The following is a 27,580-nucleotide window of genomic DNA, read 5'->3' on the forward strand; positions in this document are numbered from 1 at the left end:
TTTTTACCCCTGAAGTCTGTGGGCACTGGTAACTTCCCATTTATGATAGTTTTTATACAGCAGATCTTGCAAACAAAGCATTTTAGAGCTAGTTATCTGACCAAATTCTCACCAGCTTCCTTAAGAAATGCATTTATTAAGCCACATTTTCAAGTGAAGCCCACAGCAGTCTTAGATGGCCACTACAGTAAGGTCCTGTATGCAGACAGACTTTGTATTTGTGGTCAGCCTCAGGTGGAAGACGTCCCTCATTTTCTGTTAGCTTGCCCCTTATATAGATAGAGATCCAAGAGATCGCTTTCTGAAATCCATGTTCACACAAGCAAGCAGGTCCACCCTGGCAGACATGGTCCAGTTTCTTTTGAGTGACAGTTAATAGCTTTGTAACACACAGAGTGGCCCACTATGCACTGACTGCAAATAAAAAAATAAAAAAATAAAATCAAGAAAAAATGAGTTAGAGTAAATTGCTAATCAATTGTTGTGGTGATTCAGATGTTTAATTTGAAATCAAGATGGATTTGAGTTTGTTGGTGTCTCTGGTAGCCTCTCTCCAACATCATGGGATTTGGTTTATATTCTGGATGCATGATCTGTATTATTTTATTGATACAGTGGTACCTTGGTTCTCAAACTTAATCAATTTCAGAAGTCCATTCCAAAACCAAAGCATTCCAAAACCAAGGCGCACTTTCCCATAGAAAGTAATGCAAAATGGATTAATCCGTTCCAGACTTTTAAAAACAACCCCTAAAACAGCAATTTAACATGAATTTTACTCTCTAACAAGACCATTGAGCCATAAAATGAAAGCAATAATCAATGTACTGTACTATAAAAAAAAGACAGTATTGTAGATGATGAAAATTAAAAAAAATAATAATTCTTACTTGCTCTGATGATAGTCATTTTTGGAGGGGGGACTTTTATCCATTTCTGCAGTCACACAATCAATCAGTCAGCTGAACTGGGTTCCACACAGTCACAAAAACAAATTAACCAAAAAAGCCTCTAAAACAAAAACGCAAAATAAATAGCAAAACCAAAAGTGCCAAGTACAGTGGTACCTTGGTTCTTGAACTTAATCTGTTCTGGAAGTCCATTTGATTTCCAAAATGCTTGTAAACCAAGGAGCATCTTCTGATTGGTGCAGGCACCCCGGAAACAATAGCTAACAGCTGCATCAGACTTTCGGCTTCCAAAAATGTTTGAAAACCGGAACACTTACTTCTGGGTTTTCAGTGTTTGGAAACCAAGGCATTTGAGAACCAAGGTACCACTGTACTGTAATTGTGGTTTTGTCATGGCTTTGGCTAGAACAATAAATATATATTGAAACTTAGCTTTTGGTGAGGCTGCGGGGGTCAGAACTAATTTCCCCATTAACTGCCCTTTATTTAGTCAGCCTTTGACCTCCAAGGGCCAAAAATATTGCTATTTCTCTATAACAGAATGGGTAGGAAGGTGGAAGAAAAACAAAATAAGTGAGTAATTTTGTACCTCTTCCCTGCAGGGGACAAAAACAGACTAAGTGAGGGGCAATTCTGCACTAATCCCACAGCCCAAATGACCAAGAGTGAAAGTGCCTGAAGCTTTGTGCAGTAAGCTTTCTACTTAAAAGCAAGCATTTCCTCTTGAAAGCCCTAACGGTACACTGTGAACAAACTGTTGCTACAACTGAGTTTCATTGCAGGTATGATAATCATGATAACACCAGAAAATTGTGGAAGGATGGCATTGAAAACACTGGAGTGCTGCACCTTAACAATGCTGCCATGTGGACTGACTTCCTGTTAAAAGGTGCAAGGACAAAAGAAGTTGTCTTCTGCTGAGTCAGTCTTAAATAATGTCTACACACTGACTGGCAACAGCCCTCCAGGAGATGAACCTGGGAGCTTTGACATGCAAAGCAGGTGCTTTATGCCTTGAGAAGAAGGGCTGTATGGAAGCAACCCCATTTTAAGCCAACACCTGTGGCTCATGTCTTTATTCTGGGTGAAGGCAACCAAAATGTCAGAAGCAAAAAGAAAGAGAGAGACGAGAAGCCAGGTGTACCACCTTGCCCTCATGACAGTAGGTGCCCAGGGCATGCAGACATCACAGCAGTGTGCGTGTGTGCGTGTCATGTTGGCACGCACCATGACATGCTGATGTCACTCGCACATGCCACAGGGACCCAAGCCAATGGATTCAAATTACAACAAAGGGATTTTGACTATACATTAGGAAGAATTTTCTGGTGATGAGGGTTGTTCGGTAGTGGAATAATTACATCAGAAGGTGGTGGACTTTCCTTCATTGGAGGTTTTTAAACAGAGGTTAAAAACACCTGTCAGGAGTGGAATCCACACACATATAAAAAAACGCTGTGAAAATGCTTAGTAAAAAAAGTTTTGAAAAAAATACATTGAATTTGGCATAGCTCACTCTCGCCATCTAGTGTCACATTTGTATATTGCACTTAACAACACATTTAAAACGTTTTATTTGCAGCTGTGCAGCTGAGTTCGGGGTTTCCTTAGCTGTGTTTCCTGCATTGCAGGGGTTTGGACTAGATTACCCTTGGTTATCCCTTCCAACTCTACCATTCTATGAATTATACACCCACACTCCTAACTCTTCATCCCCCCCCCCCCGAGGAGTATTTCCTCTGACCAGAGGGGAAGGAATGTAGCCCAGTGGTGGAGCATCTGCCTTGGATGCAGAAGGTCCTACATTAGCATCATTGGCATCTCCAGAGAGGACTAGAAGACACCCTTGCCTGAAATGATGGAGAGCCGCTGTCAGTGTAGACAATACTGAGCTAGATGGACCAATGTATAAAGCAGCTTCCTATGCTGCTTTGTCGAGCGCCCCTGAACACTGCCCCCTCGCCAGTCTCCAATGCATCATGTGCTGCCTTGCATGGACCAGCTTCTTATCTCCTCCTCACCTGACAGTTGACCCTTCTGGAGAGCTGCCTGCCCTTGCCATGTTCTTCCTTGCGGCTTCTGCTGTCTCTGGCTGCCCTTTACCTGCTCCAACCTAACTGTGATGAATTTCAAGCCCAGCCATTCAGACTGTTTCTTAAACAGCACCAGATGGTTTCGCAGCCACCTAGGTGTACTCCAGAAGGCAGACAGATCAGTTTGGAAGCCTGACATAAGAAGCATGGCCGACTAGGTGAGGGAAAGGAGCAGAATCAGGACCTCGGAGAAGCAGGAGGCATTTGACACAGATCAAGAGGGCTGGTGGGGCTGATCTCCCTGGTGGGGATTTACTGGAGTCTGCATGAAACACACAACTACCCCATGTTCTGTTTCTCACAAACCAACCCTTCAGTGTTAAATATGTGCATGCAAAACAGTGTTCCAATAGCTAAGAAATTGCAGCATTGGATTTTATGTTTGTTTATTCATTAGGTGCATCTCTTTCTTACCTGTTCTGCACGTGTGGGTCTCAGAGCAGGGTATAATAGTTCTATTATCATTTCAGGATGCTCTTAGAGGAAGCAATTAATAACTGAAATTAATAAATAAAACAGTAAAATAACAATTATAATTTCAATTAGACAATAAACGAGATAGATGACGATGGGTTGTAGTCAATGCTAGTCTTAATTGAGAGTAGACTTGCTGAAATTAATGAACCTAAGTTAGCCATGTTAGTTAGCCTTAATGAGTCTACTCTGAGTAAGACCAGTGTTGGATGCCAACAAATTACATCATAAAACAAAATAACTATACCATCATACATTAAGTGAATATGTCTGTAAAAGTTCACCTCCTTCTTGGCTCCATACTTATTGGGCCATCTGTAATTCACCTAAATAAATACTATCCTTGAGCCTGGTCTGAATAGAGACATTGGATTCTTATCTCATTATACGTGATAAAGCTATTTTTAGCCATCTCACCCCTTGCTTTTTCCTGTAAGACCAATTGTAATCGTTAACAGTCGTCAACAGGTTTACCACACCTAACAGCCAATCACCCATTCCCACCACCCTTCTGAGTAATACCCCTCCCCACCCTCTCACTATATATAAGGGTCTGGTTGTGACTTCTTTTTCAGTGTATCTGATGAAGTGTGCATGCACACGAAAGCTCATACCAATAACAAACTTAGTTGCTCTCTAAGGTGCTACTGGAAGGAATTTTTTATTTTGTTTCGACTATGGCAGACAAACACGGCTACCTACCTGGAACTATCCTTGAACTATTAGGGCTATAAGTTGTTTCCCCCCCTTTTTTTTACATTGTGTTTTTTTTTTTCTTCACCATTCCCATGTTTTTTAAAAAGTGTAAGTGATTTTTAAATATCAGATTGTGTTTACTGTCTTTAAGCCACTTTGTTGGAAGGTAAAGTTTATATTGGCATCAATCTGATATACATCCTGTGGTCTTACTGATGAGTGCATATATAATACTGTTAATTGCCTTTTGGCAAATTCTGCTAAGCTTCATGAATGGAAATTAATAACAATCTATTCTCCTCTCTGCAGCTCAGCACTTTGCAACAACCAACGCTACAACATGGCTTAATTATATATTTTTTAATGTAATCTTTGCCACAAATTGATTTCTTGTTTTCTCGTGTAGGACCAAAGGCTTTAAACAACTCCTCCCCTGCATGAGATTCTGGGTCACGTTTGAAATTCAAAGAGGTCTTGAGATTCAAAGAGGTCCTTAAAGAAATCGATGGCTGCTAGTTCCATGCCAAAAATATCTCCTTCACATTATTTTTTTTATTTATTTAACCATCCTCTATCCGTTAGTGAGAAAAGAAAAGTCACTGGAAAAATTCAGTCAAATTATTGGGGTTTCTCTGTGGTGCAGTTGTTGTTGCTGGGCTCACTTTACTTTTGAAGTGGCTGAGGGGTATTCCTGAAATTCTGCAAATCATCTCTTAAGCAGTCTATGCTCTGCAGCTTTCCATTGTGCCCCAATGTTTCCTAAAAACCCCACAATATTCATGGGAAACTGGAGAGGCTGCCTACCATACACATGGCAACTGTCTATTGTTAGTGGTTTTTAAAGTTATGATGAGTCTGACCAAACTGCGGGGGGCAGTGGAAGACAGGAGTGCCTGGCGTGCTCTGGTCCATGGGGTCACGAAGAGTCGGACACGACTAAACGACTAAACAACAACAACAAAGTTATGATGATGATGGTGATGGTGGTGATGATTGTTTTACATAGGGGTAAAAGGAACAAATTCAGCAAAGAGGCTGGTTTTGGGTGTTCACTATTAAGCCTTCCTGACTTTTTATTTTTTTTTAAAAAAATTATACCACCCGTCATCCATAGACCTCTGGGCACCTCAAAGCATAAAAAGCATCAATCAGGGGCAGATGTAATGAGATTTATTTATTTGGTTAATAAAAGTAATATACTGCTTGGTTGCAGGAAAAAACCCAACACCTCGGTGCAGTTTACAAGATAAAACAATAACATTATCACCATATATATATATATATATATATATATATATATATATATATAACAGCTGTAATTTAAACATGCAGGAGATTGAAACTGCAATAAAACAGACTAAAACAAATGAAAACTCCTACAAACTTTCTAAACATTGGAGTAGGCTTATCTAAACAAGAATTGTGGTATGTAATTCACTGGGAGAAGTCAAATACAACATTCCTTGTTTTGCTAGAGTGGACATGCAAGGGAATGTTTGGTCCAGCCAGTCAAAACTTCCTGTTCCTCCTGGCCTGGAGCATCCTTGCTTGCATGTGACTAGTGGGTGGGCGTGACCTTTCCTGACCTGGTAAAAGGCCAAGGCAAGCTGCCACTCTCTCTTTTCCATCTTCCTTTTGTCCTGTGAACTTCCTGGACTGAACTGCTGGCTGCCAGCTGAGCAGTCCCCCAGGTCATCTCCCTTATGGGGTAAACCTGTCTGTACATGTTTGTAACTTTAAGCCTAAAGCCTGCCTTCAGGGGTTACACTGTGCTCTGCCTGGTCATGAGTAAACTTTCTTTTTATTGCTTATGAATAAGACTCTGGTGTCTTTATTCTTTTATTCTTTATTCAAGGGGTCTTACCAGGAAAATATTAGAACACATTTCAATCTGGACAAGCCAGACTGAATTACGTATTGTCTTAAGAAACTCACACGAGTTTGCAACTAGTTTTCTGCGGTGTAAAGGGGAATGCACTCTGCTAAGTAAAGGAACTAAAGTAAAGGAACTTGCTAGCACAAGTTAGGAAAGATATTAATAAACAATATATATCCTCTCCTGCCACCCTGAACATTCCCACAAGAATGTCTTCAGGAGGCACAACAACAACAACAACAACAACACAACAACCAGTGGAGGTGCCTGCCTCGTATCATTATGCAGGGAGTTCCAAATTGAGTCCTCTGCTAGGGCTTGTTCAGCTCAGGAAGCCCAGGCAGCTGAGGAGAGTGCAAGAGACTGAAGAAAAGTTCAATAGGAAGAAAGCAGCACACTTTAAAGGCCTCCAGCCCCCTTACGAGATAAGCTCAACCCCCACAGCTACTGAAATTATGAAGTGCCCTATGGATTTCAACAAAGCAATCATTTCTACTAATCGTAAACAAATTCCTTTATTTTTTTTATATATAGTTTTTATTAAATTTTCTGTTTTACAGTTTAGAATACTCATTTAAACATCCTTAAAATATCAATGACTTCCCTTCTTTACTTTCCATGGTTCATTTTCCATATCATAAATCCTTGCATATTTTACATTAACTAAACCATTCAGTATTCCATTATTACATCCATCAAAACTTATTTACACTGTTGAATTTATCTTAATGCTGGCAACATTTGCAAGTGTACACAATTCCCCCCATATATTCAATAAACATTTTCCAATCTTCTCTAAACGTATGTTGTCCTTGTTCCTTTAAAATGGCACTCCAGAACAATCCACCAACTATTATTTCATTGATAATGCCAGATTTTTAAAGCTCTGGTGCTCAAATCCTGCTTGCAGGTTTCACACAGGAACCTGGTTGGGCACTGAGAGAACAGGATGCTGAACTCGTTGGCCCACTGGCTTGACCCACCAGCAGGCTCTTCTGCTGTTCTTATGGCTGTCACATGATGAAAGACGTCTTAGTCAATCACATCAGTTTTAGTACATCAATCAATTAATCAAGCAATGAAACCTCTAGGGTAATTTTTCATTTCTGGATGACACATAAATGTTGCGTATCCTGGTCTTGAACTTGCAATTGGTTGCATTACAACTAAATACAATATTCACCATGTGCAATCTGATTTAGTTAATCCGAATGTTTTTAAAAGTAATACTGTGATTGATCAAGGAAACGCTGCAGATCTACTGGGGTGGCTTAGGGACACTAGTGGTGCTGGGTATTGAGCGTTAGTCACCAAGAAGGTGCCAAGGAGAACATCAATGGCGTTAGTATTCCTGCTCATTACAAAGGCATCCTGAGCAGCTGGACTGAACACAATTGATACCTCTCCATTGCTAAACTGTGCTGAAATAGAAGCTGAAATTGGTTTTCTGCTTCAGGTGGCTTCCTTGGTTATGTGTATGCTATCTGGGTTCCATTCATGGAGGATAAAGCCCAGGACTGCCAAAAATCAGGGAAAGTATTCCTCTTATACCCAAGTCATTACTTTTCTCAATGATGTTCCAACAAAAGATGATGTTGGGAATTACGAAGGGTTGCAGAACAAATCCAGATCCTTCGTTATACGGGTATGCAAACAAATCTCCACTGAACTATAGAGATAGGCTGTCAAAAGTGGTACTGGTTTTTTGTTTTAAATTCAACCTGGGACTTTCTTGATGGTTTGTGTCTTTATTAGCATTTAAAGGAAAAGAAAATTAAAGGGTTGTAGAGGTTTGAAAGCATCTCTTTATTTGAAAATGGCAGAGGAGTTGGGTTTAGGCCAAGTAATTAGGCACCAAACTTGAAATGAAATGTCTCTCTTGAAATGAGAATTTAAATGAATTAGCTGTATCTATCTCTGGGCTTTGAAAGAGCTGCTTAATTTGAGGGAGGGGGAGAGGAGCTAGGTATAATCCCAGTTTGGCATTGTACAACTTAATTATAGGCAGGCTTGACAACAAACAAAAACGCCGAGCCACGCATGTGGGTTCTGGCCTGCTCGACTTGGGGGCTCCGTTAATTATTTTACAAGTATTGGAATTGCTTCCTAATTAATTTTCTGTGTTCGACCCGATTGTAGGTCTGAGGAAATGAGGTTAGTTGGCTTGATCCTTTTCATCGAATTATGCAATTTCAAGTTTAAACTGCTTAGCCATTAAGGTTACGTTAGGATTTATCGCTGTTGACAAGTTCCTGCCGCCTCGGCTGGATATGAACAAGCTCTGAGCCAGATGGAAAACTTTTGGCCTTCTCAGCCATAAGGGGGAGCAAAAGCATTTGCACAGAAGAAATGGTGCCAATGACTTTAGAAAGGAGAGTAAACTTTTTTATTTTATTTTTATTTGAATATTTAGCCTTTTTCTTCAAAGGCAGTAAATACATTTAGAAACAGAAGCACACAAACATTGTTTTAAAGCTCTCTTTGGCCAAGTTTGAACACCATACCAAACCACAGCTAAAAACAAGAGTATGGTTTCATTTGAACAAGCAGCATGCTTAAAAGTTTCTTTAATGCTACTCAGTGACACTTGCTGCCCTGCTCAGAAACAAGAGCAAATAAAGCTAATGCAATTCTATGCTGCATTAATGGAAGTATAGTGTTCAGAAAGGGAAGTAAAAGTATCACTCTATTCTGCCTTGATCAGACCCCAACCGGAGTCCAGTATCCAGTTCTGGGCACCACAGTTTAAGAAGGATATAGACAAGCTAGAAGGTGTGCAGAATAGGGCAACCAAGATGATCAAGGGCCTGGAAACCAAGCCATATGAGGAATGGTTGAGGGAGATGGGTATGTTTAGCATAGAGAAGAGAAGATGTGATGTGACAACTAAGGTTACCAGACGTCCCCGTTTCCCGGGGACAGTCCCGGGATTTACAAATCAGTCCCTTGACAAAATCCATCTTTTTAGTAGAAAGTTGAAAAGTGTTCCCAGATTCATTGAAAAAAAATCTGGTAACTTTAGTGATAACCATCTTCAGTATCTAAAGGGCTGTTATGTGGGAAATGGAGTAAGCTTGTTTTCTGCTGCTCCAGAGGGGAGGACCTGATCTAATGGATTCAATGACAAGAAATGAGATCCCAGCTAAACACTGGGAAGAACTTCCTGATGGTAAGAGCTGTTCAATTGTAGAACAAACTGCCTCAGAAGATGGTGGACTCTCCTCCACTGGAGGTCTTGGATGCCCATCTGTCAGGGCTTCTTTAGCTGTGATTTCTGCATTGCAGGAAGTTGCACTAGATGACCCATGGGGATCTCTTCCAGCTGTGCAGTTCTGTGCTTCTATGAAAACTTGGGGATTTCTTCCAACTCTGCAGTTCTGCAATTACTTTTTTTTTTATTAATTTTTTAAGAAAAATTTTCTTTTACAAATTTAAATAACACATTCGTATCCACTATAATACAAAATTCTTTTGGACTTCCCCCCGCTCCCTCCACAATCCTCATAATTTTAAATTTAGTTCACATTTCCTTTGTAATTGTATTGCCAGTTAATAAATCTTTACAGCTCTTTTCCCTCTTACAATACCCTTTCTCCTCACAAAGCCTCTTTAAATCCAACTAGCGTTGTCTGTTCATCACAAATATTTTCCAGATAAATCGTAAACTTTCTCCAGTCCTGTGTGAACTTGTGATCTTTTTGGTATCTAATTTTTCCTGTCAGTTTATCTAATTCAACAAAGTCCATCAGTTTCCGTCTCCATTCTTCCAATGTTGGTAATTCTTCTTGTTTCCATTTTTGAGCCATTAAAATTCTTGCTGCAGTCACTGCATATTGAAAAAGTTTATAATCACTTCTATTAATTTCTCTTCCTGTAATTCCTAACAAAAAGGCTTCTGGTTTCTTCACAAACGTATATTTAAACATCTTTTTCAACTCATTATATATCATTTCCCAGAAGCCTTTTACTTTCTTACACTCCCACCACATATGATAAAATGACCCTCCCCTTTCCTTACATTTCCAACATTTGTTACATGTCTTATACATTTTTGCTAATTTAACGGGAGTGATATACCATCTATATACCATTTTCATAATGTTTTCCTTTATCGTCATGCATGCAGTGAATTTCATATTTTCGTTCCATACCTTCTCCCAATCTGCTAACTGTATATTATAACCAAAGTCCCTGGCCCAATGTATCATAACCGATTTAACTTCTTCGTCCTTTGTTTGCCATTCCAATAGCATTTTGTACATTTTTGACAATACCTTATAATCATTATTTATTATCTCTTTCTGAAATCTAGACTCTCCCTCAATATATTTCCTCTCTTTGCAATCCTTTTTAAACATTTCATTTGTTTGGAAGTAGTGCAACCAATCATATACATATTTTTTGACTTGTTCATATGGCTTCAATTTCCATTTCCCCCCTTCTTTAATTACAATGTCTCCATAAGTCATCCAATCCTCTCTCATGTTTGTCTTTTTGACACTCATGACCTCCAGTGGGGATAACCAATGAGGTACATTTGGTTCCAAAATATTTTGGTACCTATCCCATATTTCTATTAGGGCACCTCTGAAAATATGATTGGCAAAACTTTTATGAGCTTTCTTCTTTCCTGACCATAAGTAGGCGTGCCAGCCAAACCTGTTGTCAAACCCTTCCAGATCCAATAACTTATTGTCTTTTAGTGTTATCCAATCCTTTATCCAACAGAAAGATACTTCATAATAAAGTTTCAGGTCTGGCAGGGCGAAGCCACCTCTTTCTTTCGCATCAGTTAGTAACTTAAATTGTATTCGTGGCTTTTTGCCCTGCCAGATATATTTTGAAATCATTCTTTGCCACTCTCTGAAGATCTTTGTCCCCTTAATTATTGGAATCATTTGAAATAAGAACAACATCTTTGGAAGCACGCTCATCTTGATTGAAGAGATTCTGCCCCCAAAAGATAGTTTCATCCTACTCCACGCTTCGAGGTCTCTCTTAATAGTGTTCCAAGTTGTCACATAATTGTTTTGAAATAAGTCAATGTTTTTTTGGGTTAACCATATTCCTAAATATTTTACCTTCTTTGCCACTTCCATCTCTGTTTCTCTTTGCACTTCTTCTATCAAACTTTGGTCCAAATTCTTCACCATAAGTTTAGTTTTCCTCTTATTTAATGCAAATCCAGCCACTCTTCCAAATTGATCAATTTCTTTTATAACTTCTTTTAGACTACTTGTCGGATCTTCCACCGTAATTACCAGATCATCGGCAAAGGCTTTAACTTTATATTGGTTTTGACCTACTGTTACCCCCTTTATTAGTTCGTTTTGCCTAATAGAACTAAGCAGGACCTCCAGAACAGTAATGAATAACAGTGGTGAGAGAGCAACTCTGCAGTTCTGGGCGTCTATGAAAGCAGGGTATAACAACAGCAGCAGCAGCAGCAACAACAACAACAACAATGCTGCGCCTGGTGTGTCCTGACATCCAAATGGGGTCCTGGATGTTTTTCTTCCAAACAAGCCATGAATGTAAAAGGAGAGGGGAGGCCTTGAAGGAGTGTGAATATCAGCTGATAGGAAAGGGCTGCCCAAATCTCTGAGCAAATGGCTCCTTTGAACAAAGGGTATGCAGCATGCATAATTATTATATTTATCAGGATTGGCCATGGGCTCAACTGGATGTCCTTGGACAAGCCTTTCTCTCAGCATCATTTTGCCACTTGTAAAATGGGAGGACAACAATTCATTTGCTGGAAGTTTAGTATTTCCCAAACTTAAAATGACTATGTACACCATGGTTCCCTCATCTCAACATCAAGTTATCTGAAGAAGCAGAAATGAACAAGATACATTCTGGCCTAGCAAAACAAAGCTCCCATAAAAACGCCCTGGCAGAAGTGTTCAAATGTGTGAAATATTATTAGAAAGGGTATGCAGATTGGCTTTTCTGCATGTGGAAAAGGACAAGAGGGAACTGGCCTGTACTTCAAAAAGGTAAATTTAAATGTCAGTAGGAAGCCATATGCTTAATTGGGTTGGAGAACTGATTCCCACAAGGGATGTGCAGGCGTCCCCAGCCTGGATGTAAATCTATTTTTTAGTATAATTAATCCTGGCTTCTGTGTCAGGAGATGTAAATGGCATTTAAGATCTCTTTTATAACTTTTCATCTATGTTACTAAATTGATGCCAAGCTTGGGAGGGGTGTGGGGGAGCATGTATGCCTCCAATTTTAATGTGTGGATTATCCCAACTGTTTGTTTCCCCAAATTATTTTTATTAAATATTTTCTTGGTTTACAAAAGTACATGTGTTGTCTCTTATTTTCAGGTTGTACAGGCTTTCTTACAAATCAGTTACATTTGTTGTGAGACATTAGTGTTGAGTACAGTATAAGGTTGGGGAAGAAGAGGGGTGCGGTAGTGAGGTTTATATTCTCTTGTATAGTGTACGTGTGGGGTTTTATGTACCCGTCAGCTGGGTAGGTTCTCTTTCTATTCATTTATTACATTTTCTTGGTAGTGAGAGGTATTGGGGGGCAGGGTGTTGGTTGTCTTGGCTGGCTGCATTGGGGTTTGTTTGCATTTGTGAGGGAAGGAGGGCTTGTTGGGTTAGGTAAGCCAGATTGATTTGTATGCTGTTGGTAGATTTTTATTGTCTTGTTGGGCTGTGTATGTGATAAAGGGGAGCCATACTGGGGTGAAGGCAGTCTCTTCTATTTGTCCCAGGGTAAGTTTCAGTTTATTGATTAGCTTTTCTAGTAAGGCCGTTTCCCATACTATTTGATACCATTAGTCCATGTTTACTCCTGACAGGTCTCTCCAGTGTTTGGCTACGAGGCTTCTGGCTGCTGAGAGTAGGTGGGTTATAAGCTCTGTATAATGTGAATGGTCATTATGATCTTGAAAGCTGTTCAGTAGGGCCAGTTTTGGGGTGAGTTCTAATATCAGATTAGTTATTTTGCATATTTCTAGTAGGTCTGCTGTCCAGAAGGGTTGGATTTTAGGGCATTCCCACCACATGTGGAGGTATGTGCCTGTGGAGGTGCAGCATCTCCAACATCTTGGTGAGGTTCCTGGGCGTATCAGTGCCAATTTCTGTGGTGTTAAGTACCACCTGTAGGTGAGTTTTGGAGTGAGTTCCCTTCTTTGGGGTGATATGGACTTAATGTGAGGTTTAGGCCACTTTCTAGTCCATTGGGTGGGGTTAATTTCATAGTCTATGTCATGCTCCCATTGTTCTTTGATTGTGTCAAGGGGGTTTGTGGGATTTTGGAGCAGTATTTTGTATATTGTGGATACCATCTGTTTGCCATGTCCCTCTGCTGTCAGGAGAAGGTTTTCGAAGGTGTTCAAGGGCCTAGCGGCTGCTGATTTTACTGCTGGATTGTTTAAGAAGGCATGTGGTTGATGGTGTGTTAGCGAAGGTATTTGGGTGTCCCCTAGTTTGACATGTATTCCTTGTGTTGGAATGGGTTTGTTGTTGTTGTAGAAGTCTTTTAGAGAGTGTAGGCCTTTGGCTTGCCAGGTTTTTATCTGGAGGTTTTGTGCTGCATGTTGGAATAGTGGGTGACAGGCTGGGGGCTTAGTGGGGATGGGGATAGTTTGCCTACTTTCCCCTTTCATGCTTTAAGCATGGACTGTGTGAACCTGTTCAGTGTTGTAGGAATTTTCTTTTGTTTGTTTTGGCAAAATGGGTATGCTGTTGTGGGGATGTTTTCAATGGTGTCTCTCCAAGTAGACCCAGTGTTTCATCTCTTCTTCCAGAATATACAGGACTATGTGGCATACCTGGTTGGTGATGTGATATGATTCTATGTTGGGAATTCCCCATTCTCCTTCTGAGGAGGGGAGGTGCAGGTATTTGGGGCTTATTTTTGGCTTTTTGTGTGAGAAAATAAACGAGTGTAGTTTTTTCTGCCACTTCTGGCATTGGGTCAGGGGAATCCATATTGGAAGGGTTTGGAATAAATAGGTTAGTTCTGGTAAGGTCCTAATGTCAGCCTACCATTTACAGAGGGTTATTGCATTTGCATTTCTCCAGTCGTCTGCTACAGATATATGTGCCTCGACCAAATCCACCCTCCCACAATCCTCACAGCTGCAAGTTCCATCCGGAGCACTTCCAGAGCTTTGGTATCCCTGGAGACATCTGACAGCAGGACCAGAAGATGAGGAAGCTTATCTACTTCAGACTCCATCATTTTCACTTGCCTGTGTTGTCCTTTCTGCAGCCCTGTGTCCCAGGATGGCTTATCAGCCTGAAGTGGAAGAGGCACAATAAGAAGGTAGCAGCAGAAGTTGTCCAAGAAGTGTGGCTAAGCAGCTCTAATGGCCTGGAAAGAGGGTCGGGAAAGTGGTTCAAAGAAAGCCCCTTGCTACCAGTTAGCCCGGGAGTGCTGGGAACCCTAAGCAAAATAATGAAGAGTAGGCTTTGTATCTGTATCTGAGATGCCATTCAGCCTCTATGAAAGCAGCGGCAAAGGTTAGTGTAAAACCCAATACCTTTCCCAACTGCTGAGGTGTTCAGAAGGAGAATTTCTGTGATGCGATGCTAAGCCAGAAAGCAAAAGTCGCATCTTGTTAGCCTTGTAATTTTGCATGCAATATTTACTTAACAATCAAAAGTGTTATTGTCACATTTTGAAAAACACATCATTAACTCCCTTATTTGTGCCATTACCACAGCCCATCATGCATACAAGCCCACCAGAACTCAGCTTGCAGACCAAACTGGTTTCCCGGAGCAAGACTCAATGCTCTCAGCCCTGATTATAAACCAGAGCTGGCAAAACAGAGAGTGATTTAATGAAGTTTTGATACAGCTCATCAAATACTGAAATGGGAAGTTGCAATATTAATTTAGAAACTCATTATCATTTCAATTCCACTCATTCTAAACTGCATTAATAACGGGGCAGATCGTGGCATTTCTGAAGGATGATGTATCATTCAAAGGGCAAAAATATCATTCAAAATTACATTTCATTTGACACCCAAACATCAAGCATATTCTTCTTATAACCATGTAATCATTATTATTTTTGCCATGTGTTTCTTCCCACCTAAGTGTGGGGAAAATCATGGAGACGTCTTTCAGGAGGCTGTGACGATCTTTCGAATGAGGCCACAAAGGAAAAGCTTCTGTGATTGGAGAGAAAGAAGTGGAGAGGAAGTGACCAGCTGTGGCTTGCCATGGTTCTTCAGCCTTTCAGGAAGCAGGAAGAGCTTTTTTAAAATAGAATAATAGAATTGTAGAGTTGAAAAGGACCCCAAAAGTGACCTAGTTCAAGCTCTCTGTTCTCGTTCTGCTTCCTGGAGATACACTGGACTAGACCCAGAACCTTCCCTGTGCAAAGCATTTGCTCTGCCACTTGGTGGGAGACTTAGAGCTCTTATGAAACAATTTCTAAACTAGAATCATGGTTAGCTTGGTAGGCAGGTTCAGAATTATTGGAGCAGGAGGCATTGTGCAAAAGAGGCCAGAGAAACCAACCAACTGATGAAAATGAACAAGAAACAAATTGTTATTACAGAGACCACAATGGTTAAAAACAGCAATGGAATGAACTCTGCTACTTTGATCAGTAATGAGGCACAGGAATTAAAATTATGAATTGCAATCTGGATGTAGTGGGCACCGTCTCCAGTGTCGAACAACTGTAAGCCTTGCTGCCATCATCAGGTAAGTTATGAAGTCCTTAAAAATATCATGGAATTGTAGCATTGGATAGGATCCCCAAAAGGTAATTTAGTTTAACCCCCTGAAATGCAGGAATCACAGCTAAAGAATCCCTGACAGGTGGCTATCCAACCTCTGCTTAAAATTCTCCAGTGAAGAGATCTCCTGGTCCATCACCTTCTAAGGTAGTCAGTTCTATAGCTGAGCAGCTCTTACCACCAGTAAGTTTTTCCAAATGTTTAGTCAGAATTTATTTTCTTGTCAGTTGAATCCATTGGTTCAGGTCGTATCTTCTGGAGCAGCAGAGAAATATGCTTGCTCCTTCTTTCATGTGACAGTCCTTTAGATATCTGAAGATTGGTGAGATCCTGGCAGGCAATCTTCATGAGGCAAGGTCCCCATGAGGCAAGGTTAGGTGACTGCCTCAGGTGGCAGAATCCACAGGGGCAGCAGATCCCAATGTAGATTTTTATCCTGCCTCCTTGTTTCTGATGTAGATCTTCACTTACCCCTTCTTCCATGGTGAGGAGGGAGACATGTGGTTTGCCTCAGGAGCCAAAATATCTTGGACATTTATAGAGTAGATGGAAAAAGACCAATCTCATGGTTTATATCAATTGTCTGAGCCATGGTCAGTTCAAACATTAACCCTAAAGGGGTGTACTCATGGGCAGGACCGCCACATATGAACAAAAGACCCCAAGTTGCCACAATTTCTCCAGCATTGTGACAAGACACTTTTGATAACTTTACCTAAGCAGAGAGGGATATAAATACCATCTATGTCTTAATATGAGTGCATTTCATCTTTCACCAAGGATGATCAGAAAGGATGCATATCCCAAATCTGACTCCAACAAATATAACCATTGAGCTCACCCAGGTCTCTCTCCTAAAGGTGCTTTAATGTTATCAAGGTCTCTGAGGATTTGCTTACTTATGTATTCTGCTGGATGTAACTCTTCATTCAGGGAGACCCTTCTAATGTTGCTTGAAGGCAACACCCAGGAAGCAGAAAGGCTTCAAAATACAGTCACAAGCTGTATTAAACCCTGGGCTGATGTTGTGCATCCCAACATTTTTCCTACGTCTTACACTTTGTCTTTTTATTCAGATGCCAAGGGGCATTTCGCAGTCAACATTCTGACCATGTTTTAAGTGTATTTGTCAATCAAGTAATTCCCAGGCAAGTCTACTCAGAGTCCAAAGCAGGTGGTGTTTGCTTCTAGCATCATCAAGAACACACACACACAAAACAGTTAACACCCTGGGAAGCTTTTGCACATGCTCCATTCGTCATCTTTGACTTGTTGCATTTTAATCTAATTATTCTCTCATGGCTTTTTAATAAACCTACCGCTGGCACCTGGCTTGATGCTGACAGGTTCCCTGGGACTGCAGCTGTTTGGCTCTGAAGCCGTTTCTGTCAAGCAATGGGGCAGGCAACAGAGCATCCACCCAAAGGCTCTGCCTCGCTCTGTCTTTCTGTCACTCCTCAAGAAGGTTCCCAGAACCCATTTCCTTCTTCCTTCAGAAAGGGGGACCGAGTGATTGATGGCCATTCACGGCCTCCAAGGAAAGAGAATTGGTTCCAGCAATGTGTTGATGTGGACTTTGTAATGCCAGATTCAACTTTCTCTCTCTTTAGAGAGACTCCACTTACTTTACACCATGGAAATAAAAAACGCAGCCACACAACCTATGTGTTTATGTGAGTTTTGTTTTTTCCAGGGTATGAAGGAGCGTCTCCACCCCCATTGTTCTGCCCGGACACTGAGGTCCAGTGCCGAGGGCCTTCTGGTGGTTCCCTCACTGTGAGAAGTCAAGTTACAGGGAAGCAGGCAGAGGGCCTTCTTGGTAGTGGCATCTGCCCTGTGGAATACCCTCCCACCAGATCTCAAAGAGAAAAACAACTACCAGACTTTTAGAAGACATCGGAAGGCAGCCCTGTTTAGAGAAGCTTTTAATGTTTAACAGACTATTGTATTTTAATATTTTGTTGGAAGCCGCCCAGAGTGGCTGGGGAAACCCAGCCAGATGGGCGGGGTATAAATAATAAATTATTATTATTATTATTATTATTATTATTATTATTATTATTATTGATGCTAGGGCTGTGTCCCAGATTTGGCCCATTCTCAGACCAAATTGGGCCAATTCAGGACCTGGGCTGAATTAGCCCTGGAGTAGCCCTGGATTGCCCTGGGTCAGTTCAGCCCACCTGGAGCAACCCAGAGCTGTCAATCTCACTGGGACTTCCTTTCAAGTAAGTGACTGGTGGGATGGCATGGGAATGGTGTTGTTGCTTAGCTGACTTCCCAATACCATGAATTTCTGCCTATTACTGAGAGGGGGAGGCAGTAGGCAGTGGAAATCCCTGATGCTCCTATCACTGTGCCCATGCCATACGGATCTCCCCACCGTGCAGTGCTGGGAGGCCAGGTGAGCAACACCACACTCCCTGCACTGCCCCACCAGCCACTACTGCTCCCCACACCCCAACCACATGAGCTAATGCAATTCTAGGTTACATCCTCAGAAGTATAGTGTCCGGATCAAGGGAAGTAATAGTGTCACTCTATTCTGCCTTGGTCAGACTCCACCTGGAATCCCATGTCCAGTTCTGGGCACCACAGTTTAATAAGAATATTGACAGGCTGGAATGTGTGCAGTAAAGATTGACTAAGATGATCAAGGGTCTGGAAAACAAGCCTTATGAGGAGCAGTTGAGGGAGCTGGGTATGGTTAGTAATCTTCAAGTATCTGAAGGGCTGTCCCATCGAAGATGAAGCTTGTTCTCTGCTGCATTACAGGGAACTGGAATAAATGACCCTTTGGGTCCCTTCCAACTCTACTACAATCCTATGATTCTGTAATGAAGAGGGAAATGGAATTGAAAGGTAAAGTTACAGCGGGAGATGGATGAATGTGCCAGTCTGAGTTTCTCTCAGTTTCTCATTTTTACCATCTTAAATCCAGTTCTTCACATTTCCACATCAATTATCTATTTTTTTCAAAAAAAACCAAAACCTCATGAAAATTCATTAGCATTTTGATGCAAATTTCCCCTGATATACATGCTATTGTATGCAGTTTTGGCTAATATACACATTTTTGTATGCACTTTCCCCAAACAGAATGCGTTTTTGTATGTTATTTTGACCAATGGATACATTCCAATGCACGCTTTCCCCAAATATATGCAATTTTAAAAATACATTGGTTGGTTGAAGTACTGAATTGCAAAATTCAGAGAATTGCACATTTCTTAGAAGAATCATATTTTGGTTTCTGTATTGGGTGGAAAAGTGTGACTTGGGTCATTTCTCATTAAAAGGCAAACAAAACTGAATTCCTCCTCCACCCCTCACTGCAGCACTAAGACCTGTCAAAGTACCAGGTTTGTGTCTTGTGGTGGAGGGAACAGGGTCTTTAGGTATTTTTTGAGATGCCAAGGGGGAAACAAGGATGCAAAACCAGCAGGACTGAGTTCCTGCCAAAGCAAAGGCTGGGTGACAGCTGCCTTCGTGGACAGAAAGATCCCAACGGCAGTCCTCCAATCCAAGCGGGTCTAATTATGGGGCACCAGCTCATGCAATCCTCTCTGAAGGAGATCTGCCTAGAAATCCCCTCCTGTTTGCAAGGTGAGCACAGCAATTTGCAGGCTGAGCTGCGCCAGCAGGTTTGAGAAAAGGTCGAGGGCCTGGGAATCCACACCCCTTGCCTTCTGGGATTCATGACATGAAACAGTGGAAGACGCTGCTGACGCAGGAACTGCCCTTTCACAAAGGTCATGCCTCCTCCTGATTTTACTACAGAGCCCCCAGAGAAAATGGAGAGAAGGCAGGCTAGTGTGGAAGTCAGAGAGCTCATGCTCTGCTCTTACCCAAATGGCATCAGAGAGAGACATAGGCAAAAGAGGAATCTGCATGCTTCAGGAGGTGATTTCTTCCCCTCCCCCCCTCTCTCCTTCTGAGAAAGGGCTGTGAACAGCTTTGCTTAGAAACAGGTGTGGAATAGTGGTAAGCAGTGCTTTCCCCCCTAGAGAAATAGGTGCCGGTACTCACCATGAAGTTGTTACAATAATTGCCACACTTTTTAACCACCAAAAATGCCTGTACTGCATACCCCTGAGTACCCCCTGGGGAAAAAAAGCACTGTTAAGAGTGTCACACTGGGATCTGAGAGACCAGGGTTTAAATCCCCACTGAAACTCACTCGGGTGACCCTGCACCAGTCACAGTCTCTACTACTAACTTACCTCACAGTGCCAGATTTACGTATAAGCTAAACAAGCTATAGCTTAGGGCCCCACTCTCTTGGAGGCCCCCCCCCAATTTAATGGAAAGAACCCTGGATGTACATTTCCAAAATATAAGATAAAAAGCAAATAAAATAAAACCTACATACAACAACAGTGTTTTGTGTTGTGTAGGCTCCTATGATGTAAATAATGGGCCCTATCTGCTAGGCTTTTGTTATGTGCAGATGGCTTTAGATACCTATTAGGTCCATAAATTACCATATAGCATATATTCAAAACAAAAAACAGTGGCAATTTGTTGTTGACAAAGGACAGCTGGACATATAAAGGGCCCCATTACCTTCAGTAGCTTAGGGCCCCATCAGACCTAAATCTGGCCCTGCTCAAAGGTTATTGTGAGGATAAAATGCATACCACCCTGAGCTCCCTGGAGGTAGAGGGTGGGGTATAAATGCAATTTTTAAAACACTTTCCCTGAGCTCATTCTTATCAATTTGATTTGTACAAGACACTAGGAAACTATTTGCATCTAGCAAGGAAACAGAAGAGGTGTGAGAGCTGTCTCTGCTCAGTGGCAGAGCCTAAGCTCAGCTTGCAGAAGGAGCCCAGGTTTGTTGCTTGACTTCTCCAGTTCAAAGCTCTCAAATGGCAAGTGCTCCACTTTAGAAAGCCAACACCTATCCAAGCAGATAATGCAAGCCTAGATTGACAACTTCATGTGTTTCAATCGGCTAGAGATGGAGAAACTCACACCACTAGAGGGTAGCAGAGCACATGTGTGGGATTGCTAACTTCAGAAGACAAGGCCTAAGGTCCACCATGTTTTTCTACAGCAATGGACATACACCAGTCTGCTAGGGGGACAATATACTGTGCCAAAACTGTTTGCATGCAGATCTCATTTCATTATATTTCATTTCCAGTTCCATTAATCTCATTTTATTGTATTTTATTTTTATACCCAACTCCATTAAACAGCACAGCTGCTCAAGCAGCTAAGTGAATATAGCTAATGACCAGGCATGGCAAAAGCTAGATGGTTCAAGAACTAAATTGCTTTTGGAGTGAGCAAAGCAGAATGAGGAAAGGAACTTGTTTTGCAAATGATTTAAAAACTTGCATAAATTGTGGGAGTCTCTTTTTTTTAAAGTGTACAATACGTAGTGTTAAGTGGGTACACTTGTTGCAATTAAGTTAGCAAGGGAGGGTGGAAGTCCATGGTCAATAATGTACTTTAAGCACATTTTCTATATGGATATTGATACAGACCACTTGTGACAAGAAACTGATACACTATAGCACAAACAGGAACAGAGCAGCTTAACAAGACCAACACCGCTAAGGGGAATAGCAAGGAGGGGGCCAAGTAAGCAAAGGAGGGGGCTATGCTCATGAGGTGATTGGGAAATATGAGTATGGATGTATGAAAGCCTAAGGCAGAATCATACAGAAAATTCTGTGCACCTTCTCTTAAAAAATCATGCACACTCCAGTCTTGATTCTGCCTCGACTCAACATAATAAGAAGAGCCTGTTGGATCAGGCCAGTGACCCATCTAGTTCAACACTGTGTTCACACAGTGGCCAGCCTGATGCCTATAGGAAAACTGCAAGCAGGATTTGAGAACAAGAGCCCTCTCCCCTCCTGTGATTTCCAGCAACTGGTATTCAAAAGCATTGCTGCATCCAACTGTGGAGGCAGAGTCAAGCCATCATGACTAAGAGCCATCAATAGCCCTCTCCTCTATGAATTTGTCTAATCCTCTTTTAAAGTCATCTAGGTTGGTGGCCAACCTGGAGAGATCGGCTAGAGAGAGGATCCTTGGTGTGGCCCAGTATGGCAGGTCTGAGGTCACTCTGTGCTGTCAGCCTTAAGCCTAGAATGAATCAACCAAAACAAACCAGCTCTCTTGAGTGGAAATGTGCATGACTTTACTCCCTGACCCCATTTTCTTCCATATGGTGCCCTGCAAGAGAGAAATGTCCCGTCCAGATCTTTTGGATCTTTTTTTTTTTTTGCTGTCAATTTAATCCGACTGCCTTGCCTGGGACTGTCTATTTCAGCTCAGTGCAGCTCTGACGGAACAGCAAATTCATGAAGGAAAAAATAAACCCACACAAGTTACAATAATTTAAATAATTGGGTGTTTTTGTGTGTGTATGTGACAGCATCAGGAATACACAATGCTCATCCACTGTAAAATCCTGAGGGACTGCAGAAAACAGGAGCAGATGAATCCTTGTGAAAGAAAAATGCTATTTTCATGCAAATATCCCTCCGTAATAAAATACCCAGGGAATATAAAATGGCAAGGAAATGCATGAGATACATACTGCCTGGTTTTTAAAACACAACTGTGCCTCTCCTTAAAAAAATAGCACTGATTGTATTAACAGTAATGAATGAAGGAGCATTTTAACAACAGAGCAACAAGGAGGGCAAAGAAGGCAGGGGTGTGTGGAGGACGATAATGACACACTGTCTGGTTTTTATTGTGAAAGGCAAAGAGAGGCCAGGTCTTTGGGAATAAGAGAAGCCAGGGAGATTTGTAGAACCAGAGGAAGCATTCTTTAAGAACATGCCACACCAGGCAGTCTCCTGCCCCCATTATATACTACACAGTTCCACAAAAGCATCGGGGAAGGGGGCAGCCAGAATTCAGCTGCAGAGGAGACTAGTTCATCTGTCTGTGCTTCTCATGAGTCCTCTCCAATTCCCAAACATCTGGGCCCACCACAGTCTTCCCATCAGATATTCTGCAGCAAACTTCCCAGTGCAATATCTTGCAAGCTATTAACAAGCTCTTAACCTGTTTGTGTGTGGGGGGAATCCAGTGCACTGCTTTTTGGAGCTTTCCAAATTAGGTTTATTAATGTCAGATTATAGGAACGGTTTGAAAACAAACGATGGGCTGGGAGATTTCTCAGCACTAAAACCAAGCAAAACAAAAGCACCCCAGGCCCTATTAATCTTGCCGCTAATAAAAATGAAATAGACCCATGGCCCTTTTCTGGAGATGAAGTTCACTGTGATTATTTCTCTGCACCAGCCGTGAAGTGCTCGACTCCAACCCTCCAGAATACATCGGCTGTTTGGAGAGAGATCATTAGCTCGGACAGCGGGGGAGGTGTCACAGTACGGTAATTTATCAGTTGCCTATGGAGAAGTGAACAGCTTTCTCTGGATCATCTGAAAACGCCAAGAACATTTTCTCTCTCGAGACCAGCAGCGAGGGGAGATCTTAAAGCTGGGATTTTTATCTGCTAAAATAGAGTTTCGTCTTCTACAACTGGGCGTATTATGCAGTGCATTTAAAACAGCAACAGCAACCATTTTTTAAAAACCTCCACGCTCTGAAACAGCAGTTGAAGCCGTGCATTTTAGAAATACCATTAGCCTGTTTTATAACTGATGCCAGAGAAGGGGAGGCACTTCAAACCTGGATAAGAAAATGTCAAATTTACCTGTTGCTTTTCAGAGATGCAAATATATTGGTGCATCATCCTTAAGCTGGGTCGTGCAACCATTATAGTAACCACAGAATCCTTTGAAGCCCTAGCACTCAGCTGAGCAGAAGCAGGTGATGAAATCCATGCCGCCAAATCGAAGTCTCAAGCCATGTGATGACTTCTTGTAAAGGCCAGCGCTGGCACTTTTCCAGGGTGGTGGTGCAGCTCACTCACTTGAATACTTTCCACGTATCCCATAACCCCCTTCTTCTAAGCTGGTGCCCCTTCTGCCCTCAGATCACTGAGTGCTTTTGGAGCGTTGTTTTCCCTCAGTCAGCTGGGAGAAGAATAAAAATAGCATTTCCTATAAAGTTATGTTTAATGGCAATTCCCTTCTCCATGGATAAGATTCTTCTATAAAGCTTAAAGGTAAAGGGACCCCTGACCGTTAGGTCCAGTCGTGGATGACTCTGGGGTTGCGGCACTCATCTCGCTTTACTGGCTGAGGGAGCCGGTGTACAGCTTCTGGGTCATGTGGCCAGCATGACTAAGCTGCTTCTGGTAAACCAGAGCAGCACACGGAAACACCGTTTACCTTCCTGCCGGAGCGGTACCTATTTATCTACTTGCACTTTGACGTGCTTTCGAACTGCTAGGTCTATAAAGCTTACTTGGAGGCAAGTCTATGTCAGCAGAGGTGTCCTGAAGCTTTAATTAGATGCTCCCTTCTTGCAGTTTTTGCCCCTGCCATTGCTTCCTGTTCAGCATAGCCATTACGGATGCATAGACTCTTAATTGGCTCTTAATTAAACCATTCTTGTTCCTGGGGCACTGAGGCAGGGGACTACTGCTTTCCTCTCTTTGTTGTAATTATGAAATAGCATTATTTAATGACAAAGGGGGACATGCTATTGGTCTATGCGGTTCTTCTCCTGATTGGCTCAGGTGTGTTTGGCAGGGACTCCTTCCTATCATAGTGTGGCGTTTTGCCCTCCATTCATACCATGGACCCTCAGCTGGTTAAAATTTGAGCTGTTGTACCACACCAGAGCCTCTGTAATCCTGGGATGGGATGTCCCATGGCATGTATGACTGATGCATGCAGTTCTCACTGAGAGTTCAGGGGCTATTCTGAAATATTTGCAGTGCAGATTTGCATCTCAGAAACTCCTCATCTCCCCCCCCCCCCATGACATTCCTTTTTTGGTCTGGGCATGCAAAAGGGGACTGGAGGTGTTTTCCCCTCCTGCAGGGGTGGCTCCAACTGCTGTCTTCAGTGTCAGGAGTGTGTGCAGGCCCTGTGGCCAGTAGGGCTTCGCAAGACTGGGGGCTTCCTAAGTTTGTTCTGGAGAGGCAAGGCGCAGCCGTACAGGTGAGGCCACTTGGTAATTCACTGCACCTGGTGGCAAGAGCCGGGAAGGGATATAAGGTCAGCATTTCCCTTTCGTTCTTTGCCACAGCAACACGTTTCTTGCCTTGCTGCGTTTGGCTTCTTGCTTCCTGATCCTCAAACCTCGGCTTCTTGACTCTCGTTCCTGCTCCCACCCTGCCATCTTGTCCCCGGTCCCGATGTCCTCAGCTGGGACTTCAATCGCCCGTAGACCACACCGTGACATTCGGCTTCCTAGCACCATGCCCTGTGGAAGGCACCACTGTGACTGTTGGAGTGAGGAGGTTGCGGTGGAGTGATGTCCTGGCAAAGGCAAATGTAGGGGAGCACAACCGGTTCAGTCGCACCAGATGCAAAGCTTCTGGGGTGTCACAGTAGGCACCTCAACTGACATTCGACAGAAGGTGAGAGGCCAGGTGGGGGCAGATTTTGGTGTTGCATGGGACCCCACTGAAATATGAGACTGGTCCTGGATCATCACAACAGAGGGGAGGATGTGAACCAAAGGATTCAAATGACAAGAAAGGAGATTCCAACCAAACAGTAGGAAGAACTTTCAGGAGGTAAGAGTCATGGAATGGACTACTTCAGAACGTGGTGGACTCTTCTTCCTTGAAGGTTTCTCAGCTGAGGTTGGAGGTCCACCTGTCAGGGAGTCTTTAGCTTTGATTCCTGTGTTGCAGGGGGCCATACTTGATGACCTTTGGATTCCCTTCCAACTCTGCAGTTCTATGAGTCTAACATCACTGGCTGCCTCCATTTCCAGGTGACATGTCGGTATCATTGCCAGCTCTGTTCCCGACTGTTCGCTCTGGTGCACCAGGTAAGGGGAGGTCAGTTGCATCTAGTCAGTTGCACCAGGTAGGTGGGTGTCTGTCAATTACCCCCTCTCTTTGCGTATGTGTGTATATCCTTTTCTGGGCTGAGAAGGCATAGCATGCAACATACCTTCTGGTGATGTGGTGGCAGCATAACTTCAATGTAGTGTGAACCTAGGATCTCTCTATCTAGCTCCATACTATTGCATTTTATTGTGAAGTGTTGCTCAGTGGTAGAGCATTAACTTTGAAAGCAGAAGTGCCCAGGTTCAATTTCCAGCATTTCTTGGTAGGGTTGGGAAGGATTTATGCTTAAAATCCTGGAGAGCTGGTGCCGGTCAGTGCCAGCAATACTAGGCTCAATGGAATCAATGACTTGGGTTCCTGAGTTGTTGATGATGATTCCATTGCTATTTTCTTCTTAACCTTTGTAAGCCTTTTAGGACATTCTGTAAATATCCACAACTTTTATATTGATTCTATGCCTGCTTAACTATGATGGCTCCTGGGAGTTTTAATTTTGAGGAGGCTGCCAAATATTCTTCACTAAAGATCCCAACGCTTGCCTTCTTCCTTCACATAACTGCAGTTCTCAAAGTGAGAAGAATAAGAATGATTTTATTGAGCCTGTTTAAGAGGAGTCCAGTTCATCACCACTCCTGAATTCTACGAGACTTCTCCTTGCAACTAAAACTTGACAAATGTCATGTCCCCTTCTTCAGGAAATTTGAGGCTGGCAGCTTTCTCCCTTTTCAGAATGTTCCAAAACAGTTGCAAAACTGTCAGGTGGAAATTGCCACAACAGAAATCATATCGAGCAACATTTTGACAAAACCTCTTTTTTATTTTGCTCTAAATTTTCTCTGCTGATGGGATTTCAACCCAGCTCACGTGAATCAAGGTTTACTCGGAGCATCGTCCGGGAGCCTCAACACTCACTCTTGTTTTGTGTGTCGGCATAAAGATAGATATAATTTTGAAAATTGCAGCGGAAAAAGAAAGACATAGAAAATTACCTCTTTCAACAACGTTAAGCCATTCTGTTCCATTAATATATTTCTGAACCTGAATATTGCAAAGGGAAAAGTACATTATCTCAGAGGACGAAGCAACCTGGTAATGTATTCTGGCCATAATGCGGTCTCATTCAGGATGCAAAATGCAGGGTGTTGGAAAATGTAAAAAAACCACAGAGACTTGCTTAATGTGGGGTTTGAAAAACAACTAAATCAGATGGATGCATTATCCGTAAACTTCCCAACCTGCCGCTGGCTTATGTTAATTTCTTTTTTCTTTCTTTTATTTTGAGGAAGGGTTCGCAATGTTTATTCTTCCTGTAATTGAAAGCCCTTTCGGTCACAAGTCATATCACAGCTATTAGTCACTGCATTTCCTCATTGGAGGAATATGTAAGCAATGAGAATGGCGGGTGGAGGGACCCCAGTGAGCAAGATCCTGCACCACATTGTCTTACCCAATATATGTTCCGATCAGCAGAACACACACTGATACAGATGCCACATAACACCTGTTTTGCATTTGTAAGGGCTAGATCTTTTAGTGTGCCAGCCTACACTTTGGAACTCCCTGCCTATCAGTACCAGGCACCCTCACTGTACTCTTTTTCAGTGCCTGCTAAAAACATTTTTGTTTAAAGAAGCCTCCTCAAATGTTTAGAAAGCCAATGTGAGTTTTAATCTGTTTTTAAGTCTATTGCTATTTTAGCTTTTTGAAAGCATTGATAATTTTTCATATGGATAATAGTATCATGTAACCTTTTTGGTAAACTGCATCGAGTGTTGGCTTGTCTTTCGTTTCATTTTTATGATTAAATAGCGTATAAATTTTAAGGGGAAAACAAACAAACATCCTGCCCTCTGCCCTGAACCATCTCTGAGGAAGGGAGGAAAGCAAATGGCATTG

General features: G+C 42.1%; 2 long non-coding RNA genes across 3 annotated transcripts in view; one reads left to right on the forward strand and one right to left on the reverse strand.

Annotated features, from left to right (window-relative positions):
- Nucleotides 1-23,594, reverse strand: part of LOC307222922 — a 70,345-nt gene extending 46,751 nt beyond the window's left edge. The window contains exons 1-2 of one of the 2 annotated variants that reach the window (XR_013841907.1): nucleotides 23,465-23,594; nucleotides 3,419-3,501 (exon numbers count right to left, since the gene is read on the reverse strand). This is a non-coding gene — a long non-coding RNA (uncharacterized lncRNA). The remainder of the gene's footprint in view (nucleotides 1-3,418; nucleotides 3,502-23,464) is intronic. The other variant, XR_013841906.1, reaches the window with a different exon arrangement.
- A 1,046-nt stretch (nucleotides 23,595-24,640) lies between these two features.
- Nucleotides 24,641-27,135, forward strand: LOC307222921. Its single transcript, XR_013841905.1, has 4 exons — nucleotides 24,641-24,734; nucleotides 25,078-25,402; nucleotides 25,523-25,662; nucleotides 26,247-27,135. It is a non-coding gene; the product is annotated as an uncharacterized lncRNA (long non-coding RNA).
- Nucleotides 27,136-27,580: the final 445 nt, after the last annotated feature.

The sequence above is a fragment of the Podarcis cretensis genome (genome assembly GCF_951804945.1).
Source record: "Podarcis cretensis genome assembly, chromosome: 8".
NCBI classification, from domain to species: domain Eukaryota; kingdom Metazoa; phylum Chordata; class Lepidosauria; order Squamata; family Lacertidae; genus Podarcis; species Podarcis cretensis.